The sequence below is a fragment of the Colius striatus genome, chromosome 10 (assembly GCF_028858725.1).
Source record: "Colius striatus isolate bColStr4 chromosome 10, bColStr4.1.hap1, whole genome shotgun sequence".
Classification (NCBI taxonomy): domain Eukaryota; kingdom Metazoa; phylum Chordata; class Aves; order Coliiformes; family Coliidae; genus Colius; species Colius striatus.
This window is the reverse complement of record NC_084768.1, coordinates 6,297,664-6,305,547: the sequence shown is the minus strand read 5'-3', so window position 1 is coordinate 6,305,547 and position 7,884 is coordinate 6,297,664. Positions and strand designations below refer to the sequence as shown.

Sequence of the window (7,884 nt, the reverse complement as noted above, 5' to 3'; positions counted from 1 at the left end):
TCCTCTTTCTCATGTGGCTGTCTGGGTTCTCTTTTATTCTGTGGCTGTGGTGATGAATGCTGATGACAATGTGGCATTCATTTTGGGGGCAGTACGTGCAGGCTGTAAGTGTCTGACCTTTAGGAGGGAAAACGAGTGGATACTATGGTTTTATGGCTGAAAGATAAAGATACTTTACCTCTTGACACTTATTTGGGTAAGCAATATACATGTATTCAGAACATATATTTTCAAGCAGCAAAAAGCAGGTGTCTAAGAGCAGTAGCACGTGTAAGTAATAGTTCCTTTGAGGTTTAATGTTGCTCTATTTCCATGAGTTTTTCCTCAAATCGTGATGCTAGCTTGAGGTTGTTGATAATTTGATACTACTCAATCTCAGATGTGATGCTATAAATATAATCCAAAGATGGAGTGATCCTGGGACCAAAACTTCAGATCTTAGTGAAAAGCACCTATTAATAGTATGTACTGAGAGTTTTTCCAAACCGACCAGCGCTGGAGACCCTTGTCTCTTGGGTCACAGTAGTAGCTCCAGGCTTGATTGCTCCTCAGAACACGCCATATTGAATAACACAACAGGTTTCATGCCATCTCAGCATGAAGCCAACATCCAGCGATGTCACCTATTAATATATTCCTACTCGACATAAACAAGCATATAAAAATGCAGAGCAAGACTTTCAAGAGTGGCAATGCTGGACCTATGTAAGTCAGTAACTAGTCTTTGACAGCCATTAACAGAGAGCACTTAGAGGAAGCCAACATGCCAACATCGATGTGCCCAAAAGGGCTGATTTTGCAGAAGTGGTAAGCATACAGACACGGAGCATCCAGACATGCCAATCACTCTTGAAATCTTAAATGTAAAACTGATGTTGTTTAGGTCAAATCTAGAAGAAAAAAAAAACCCAAGCATTTAATAGTATTTGAAATTTTATATTGTCATATAATGTGCAAGTACCTTTACTATAAATAATGGACATGTGTGTGTGTGTACATGGACATACACATGTATACATATGTACACGCACATTTATGTGTGTACATGTGTGAATGTATACATATATACACAATTATATTTAGGCAAGCTCAATAAATCCCATCAATAACAAGGCTTTATTAACAGAGCCTAATGCAAAGCAGGGAAAGACGCCTAAAATATTTATATATGATATATATAAGGTGCTTACATATGTTTTTTTAAATATATGTTTTACATACATAAGGGTGAGGTGGAGCAAGAAAGAGTGAAAGAGGGTGACAGAGAGAGGTTATATTGGAAATGCAAACAGACCACCAGCCCAGGGGGTGAAAGATGCTCCCATTACTTATCTGGAATATGCTGATGGCCTCAGCCCGAGTCCTGACAGACACGTCTGCCACGTCACTTCAGTGGCAAGGCTTGTCACAAATTGAGGGCACATTTGCTTGCAGACCGCAAATAAAGCCACAGACTGAATGGCTATGGAAGCATTCTTACCCTGGCTATTAATTTAGAGGCTCTGGTATGTCCCAGGTCCATTGGCCACGGAGGACTATCGAACTAGCATCTGTCAAACCAAACATTAATTGTGCTGAGACAAATGGAAAAAAATAATTTGCAGGTTTTGTCACGTGGCAAAGTACAGTACAACGACCTGGCTGAGAAATACTCGCCTTTGGTTTCTACTTCCCATGGAAAACACATTCTATTAACATTTATGTTTATAATTATCCTGCAATTTGATTTAGGTTCAGTTGAACAGAGGCAAAACATGGCACTTTTCTCACAGATCCGAGCAGCTGACGGGCAAAGGTTAATTTGTCAGTACACGGACACATTAACTTGTCACATCTGTTATTAATTGCAAACAGATATATTAGTCTAATTAAACATTGCAAAGGACTGACCTAAATTGTTCAATGGTCTGTAGCTACATATATTCTGCTATTAACACACTTCATGTTTCATGTTTAGCTTTTGCGTACTGATGAGAAGTAGCATTCTTAATTGTAAAGCAAGTTATGTGTCTTGCAGTCACCACTTACTGCTGGTACAGTTAATGTGCTCCAAATGTTAAAATAAAACACATGTGACACAGCCATGTGAATTTTCTGTCAAATAGCAGCCATTCCTTCTCTGTCGTCTCCATTGCTCGCCTTCCTAAATGATTATTTTCCTTGGCAGCTGTCTAAGTGGCTTGTCGCAGTCTAATTTCAAAACTCATTATTAGGACAAACAGTTGCAGCGCATCAATAGCCCATCAGGATTAATTAAACTGGGAATCAGCAGCTGACTGTTAATCAGATCATTTGCAGTTGATCAGTGTAGGGACTATCATCAAGGTACTACTGTAGTAATTTTTTGTTATGTGTCCACAGCTTGTAACAAACCCAGTAATGACTTGATACAAAATATTTGCCTTGCAAACAGCAGCTTCTTAGCAAGTGTTGGTCAGTGCAATTACTACTTCAAATGAGATAAACACCAAAATGTACATTCATTACCTGCTTCACTTGGTCCTACTGGCTTTAGATGCTCCATTGCATGGAAACAAGCAAACCTCTCCTTTGGAAGAGGGTATTTGCTTTCAAAGAGCAAGACTCCCAGTGCGTGATGTCCTCAACTTTTGGTCTCACTTTGCTAAACCACAGCCTCCTGAAAATAAATGGAAGGAAATTTTTTATTCTAATACTCCTATTTCTATCATAATTCTCTAGGAGAAAATATACTTAACATGTCATGTACATGTCTCTTACATTAACATGCAAGATCTAAGAAATCTGCGAATCACTAGTGGAAAACAAAAAATCACAGGAGATAAGATGGTGTGATCAGTTTCTATAACACACAATCTTTGTTCATAAAGCAAATGAACAGATCTTTTTCCTAAGGACATACTTTGCCAAGTACTTCCCAGACAAGAGCCTTGTTTTTAACTCAACATAGCAATGTTTTTTTAAAAGCTCGTTTTTATGTAAAATGATTACGGTCTGCCCTGCTTCAAAATCCACCTTTAGCTTGTAGAGTGACTTTCCACAAAGAGAGCTCATGCTTCTGGGAATGGCTCCTTATTTGCTCTTTGGAGCAATCCCAAAGACAAGCGGGAAGATAGCAAAGGGTTGGACACACAGCAAAGCTTCTTCCTGATGGAAATGTCAGAAGAGAAGGTTTCTGTATCATTTTCTTCTGTTGTGTGAACAGATAGATTGGGGACCACAGCAGCTAATGAAAGATCATCTGAAGGAGTAAAGAAAGAGAACATAATTCAAAGCAAGTCTGTATCACAGAAGGTATAAAACATAAGGATGGAAACTTTCAACTTCATCAGCACGTAAACAGAGTCAGAGTGGAAATGATATATTTATTCCTCTCTGCACTCATGGGAGCCAAGAAACAACCATATATTTATCTACTATACATATGGTTATTAATAATAAACAGTAGCAAAATGATAGACTATGGGATTTGTGGGGGTCCATAGAAAAGAAATCCAGTCAAAGTGAGTTTCCTGAAGAAAGCCAGTACACCAAATACAGCAGGAGAAGACATCACTTTTGATACATATCTACATGAAAACAACAAGGAGGTAAAAAAGGCTGCACGTCTCTGTGCGCTCTACTCACAAATGATTTTTGAGCAAGCAATATATCAATCAGCAAGGTTTCTTGTTCATATCTCTGCAGCTCTCTCAGAGTTGATGAGACATACAAATTCCTCTGCATATTATTCTCAGTGATCAGTGGCTACTTTGAGAGGGTGCCCCTGTACCCTGCAAATTCCTGAGGGCTCTGGAAACTTGGACTTTGCTTTGGGCCATCCTAATTACAAGGTCAGTTGCAACAGAAGAAGATGAAATAACACAAAACAAACCTCTGCTGCTAACAAGTGTTAGACTGAACACAGAGTCTGAGGGAACCCTCAGGCTGCTGCCTACCTGCTGACTGGGGGCTCATGCATTTCCAGAGCTCCAGTGGGCCTTCCCAGTCTGTGCTCCACACAGGCAGACACCAATGTTCCTTCACCGAGTTTCATCCCTTATAGTAGCTAAGACGAGAGAACAGCTTAGAACAAACCCCCGATGGTCAAGATCCCCCCAGGGCCCTGAGAAGGATAGCAGGAGCTTTCATCAGAAAGCAAATACAATTTGAGTGTGTTGTAAAGGCTCCAGCCTTCTCTGGTAAACTGCTTTCGTGCACTTTAATCAACATTTTTCCCATTGCAGAACAAAGCCAGGGGACAAGTCTACCCAGGACCCAAACGTCTACTCGGGTCAGCGACACTAATTTTAATACGTGCCTGGTGGCTTCATTATCTGAGATTACAGAGATGGTTAAGTAAAATGACATACTTTATGTTGTTTAGCCAACAGAAAATACCCGTTGGTGTGAGGAGTGTAAGGAATGTGTCATTCCTCAGTATGTTAAGGCAGAAATAAGAAGCTGGTATTAGAAGAGGAAAAATCCCATCCTTGCTGTTTCTTGCCACCCTATCAGCCTCGCTGCCCTAGGCAGCAGCCGTGTTTGCTCGCACTGGAGGGCTGCCCCCAGACAAAGTGCAAGCAAGCAGCTTATAACACACACGCCCCGGGCACTGAGGTTTAGGTGACAATGAGGTCAACTCTTTACATTATGGATTTAAATAGGGCTCAATTTCTGACTTCTGCTGCTGTACTAGAATTAGAGGTGTTTACTATTAGGAGACATATTGGGAAATTTATGTCTTCCTTTAAAGCCTATGACATGCCTCTGCTTGATGATAATCGCTGGAGGAGCTGTGGAGGCTCTAGTGACTAATGCTATGCCCATATGTTCTGGATGCAGCCAGTAGCACAATAGGGGTTTTTTGTGGACAATCTTTGATCGGCTTCTGACACTGATGAGATGGAAATTAAATTTTACATGCTCTAATGGCACTGTCTGGAAAGTGCATAGTGAAATTGCAAAAAGAGACCCAGTGCAAGCAAATGCACAGAATCTGCCTCTCTGCAACCTGATAGAACTCACTGCCTGGTAAAAAGCTTCTAAGGTGGAAAGGACCAAATTCTGCTCCTATTCCAGTCAAGTACTCCAAATGTATTCCAGATACTGACATATGAGAGAAATACACAACAACAACAAAAAAAAGAGATTTGGCCATATGGTTTACTTTTAATGAGTGGCCATATAAGTAATGTCCATCTGGAGATGGAAAGTCATCAAGTCTATGCATGATGTTGTCTTACAAACAGTTATGTATTTCGGACAACTTCTGTATCTGTGGGTATGCTTCAGGAATCTGAGTTTCTTGTACTGCTGCTATAAAACACAAACACCTGTGTACAGAAACCCACTTTTCATGGAAAACTGTGGCACTGCCTTTCTTTGATATAGAGGAAGATGGCTTATAGTCTACAGACATCTAAATGGAGTTTGCTCTGAGAAGATGTGTGTGTGTACCCCACTGCCTGCTGTTCTTTCTGCAGTTGCCACCACTGAAGCTGCCACACAGACCTTTGCTGCATACCTGCTGGAGCCATTTCTGGAGCAGAGCAACTCTGCCACCATACTTTGCAGTGTTTCTCATGGATCTTAGATTAGTTTGGTCCTTTTACCCCCTTTTATCCCCTCCAAGCCTCAAGTGGACAGGATTTAGGAGACTAGATAGCTCATTCAAGGGGAACGCTCAGTGATACCAAAGAGAGACCAAGAAGCATGGTTAAGGAGCAATTCCTTTTTCCACTCCTGGACTCTGCACTTGTGTCACAGGGCTTTTCCCTGGCCTATTTTCACAAGGCTAGTGTAAGCAAGAGACTGCCATTGTACTGATGTTACCATGAATGAGGACTGTTGGCTAGCAGAGCAGTCAGCAGAAAACCACTTGCTAATCAGTTCAGTGGCAGCCCTCCTCACTCAGAAACAGCCTGAACAAGACTCTCACCTACCTCACAGCCCAGCGGGGATCAACCTACCATCAGCAGCCTCCTGTAGACCAGAGCGCCCTGTCTGGGCTGTGGGAGACCTGGTCCTGAGCTTCTCCGTGATGGAAGCAGATCAGCTGCCAAATGCTCCTCCGTACTCCCTGTGTCTCCCACTGCCTCTTCCCAGAGGAGATCATACTGGCTTATGTAGCCTAGGGAAACCATTCCTCCGGCAGGTAATCCAGTTGTAACCATCTTATTCCAGTGAGTAACTGATGAAGATGCCTTGATCACAGTTACTTATAAGAAACTTGTAGATTTTAGCCTAAGCTCTACAATTGTAAGCGTTTCTGAACAATTAATATTTTTAGAACTTTCCTAGAAATTCAGGTTTTATGAAAAAACACTTATGAGTACATAGATACAACCCAACAGGGTCTTCAGGAGAGATGCACTCTCTTCTCTGGGGGTCAACACCACCTCACAGTTTCTGAACTTCCTGGGATTGCCTGGTTTCCAGGCTCCTTGGGAGCCTCCCCTAGACACTTGATATCACACAGCCTTGTGCAGTTACATAGTCCTGGCCAGATCTTGCTACTGGAGGGCAGACCTCACTGGGGATGCTCCCAGCACACCTGCAGTGGGGCCAGACAGGCCAAACCCTCATAGCATGGCAAAGACACAAGAGCAATAGCAGATGGACTGGCTAAAGGCTTTTGCACAATGCTTGATATCATACAAAAGCCTTAGGTGACTCCAATGTGGAAAACAAAAAATTCTAAGTAGTTTTCCCTTTTTTCTATCTTCAGTTCAGTTCCTAGTGTAGTCTCACAATCTCCCTTTTTCTATCTTAACCTCTTAATGAGGTGAGGGTAGGAATTACTGCAGATATGCAAACCAGAAAATGGCAGTGGGCTGCAAAGAGAAGCCCCAGTCCATTGCCAAGAGAGGAGAGTATGGGCAGACGACAGCACAAATGCAAATGGCCTTACAGTTGAAAGGGAGCAAGAGCACATCAAACATCAACCATTCAGAGATCAATCATGAGAGAAGCTGGATAGCTGGTAAATCTACTCACCCCTGTGGGGTTATTGCTGCTGAATCAGTTGGGGGATCTGGCTCTGATTTAGCAGGCGAGGTTTAACACTGGCACTGTCTGCAGAGGGATGCCCTGCACCGAGCAGCACTGGGGCTCGTGAGGAAAGGCTGTGTGTCTATCTGGGCTGCCAGGTGCTGAGCTGCAGCAGTGCTCAGCCCAGTCCTGTGACCGTGGCAAGGGCTTGCCCAAGGGCAGCACTGCCATGGGGAAGCACAGCGAGGTGATGCCAAGCCAGATAAACCTTGTGCCTCGCCTCTGTGTGGGTAATTGAAGTTAAAGTGTAAAACCTGGTCTATTACTGACCTTTTAAAATGTCTCCGTCCTTCCCTTCCACCACAGCAGGCTGGTGCCCCCTCACTGTAGAAGCCACATGTTTGTGACAGCTTTACAGTGTGGTTATGATCAGCAAACGACTGCAAATTAAACAAAAAGAAAAGAATCAGCTATTTACCTGTACATGTCCAGCTTTGACATGCCTCAAATTATTTGTTCATTTCAAGTGTTTAAGGTCAGGTGCTGAAGGACTTAATGCCAAGGGGTACTGTGAGGCAATACAGCAGAGCTGTATTTTGTCTCATACACCATTGATACAGGGATGAGGTATTTCTGATTCTGAATATTTACATGTATCGATGAATAGTGTGCAAAGATGAAAGAGCGGTGTAGCATTTGCAGTTAGCAGGGTGAGTATGAGCTGCTGGCAGCCAGAAAAATGAAAGTCAAACTTGCACACTGGACCAAAGTGCTAAGGAAGGCAGAGATGGGCACCAATTATGGGAGCAGCTGGAGCTGTTTCTGCAGAGAGGCTTTCCTAATTACACCTACGCTTTATGCCTGAATAGCGCTGCCAAAATACAACTGCACATCTCAGTCATCGTGCTGTCCTGACAGAGTTTTGGACTAGGT

General features: G+C 42.6%; 1 long non-coding RNA gene across 1 annotated transcript; it reads right to left on the bottom strand.

Annotated features, from left to right (window-relative positions):
- Positions 1 to 1,452: 1,452 nt before the first annotated feature.
- Positions 1,453 to 7,385, bottom strand: LOC133626193 (uncharacterized). The gene is made up of 3 exons (XR_009819331.1): positions 7,282 to 7,385; positions 2,488 to 2,638; positions 1,453 to 1,550 (listed from the first exon to the last, which is right to left on the bottom strand). It is a non-coding gene; the product is annotated as an uncharacterized LOC133626193 (long non-coding RNA).
- Positions 7,386 to 7,884: the final 499 nt, after the last annotated feature.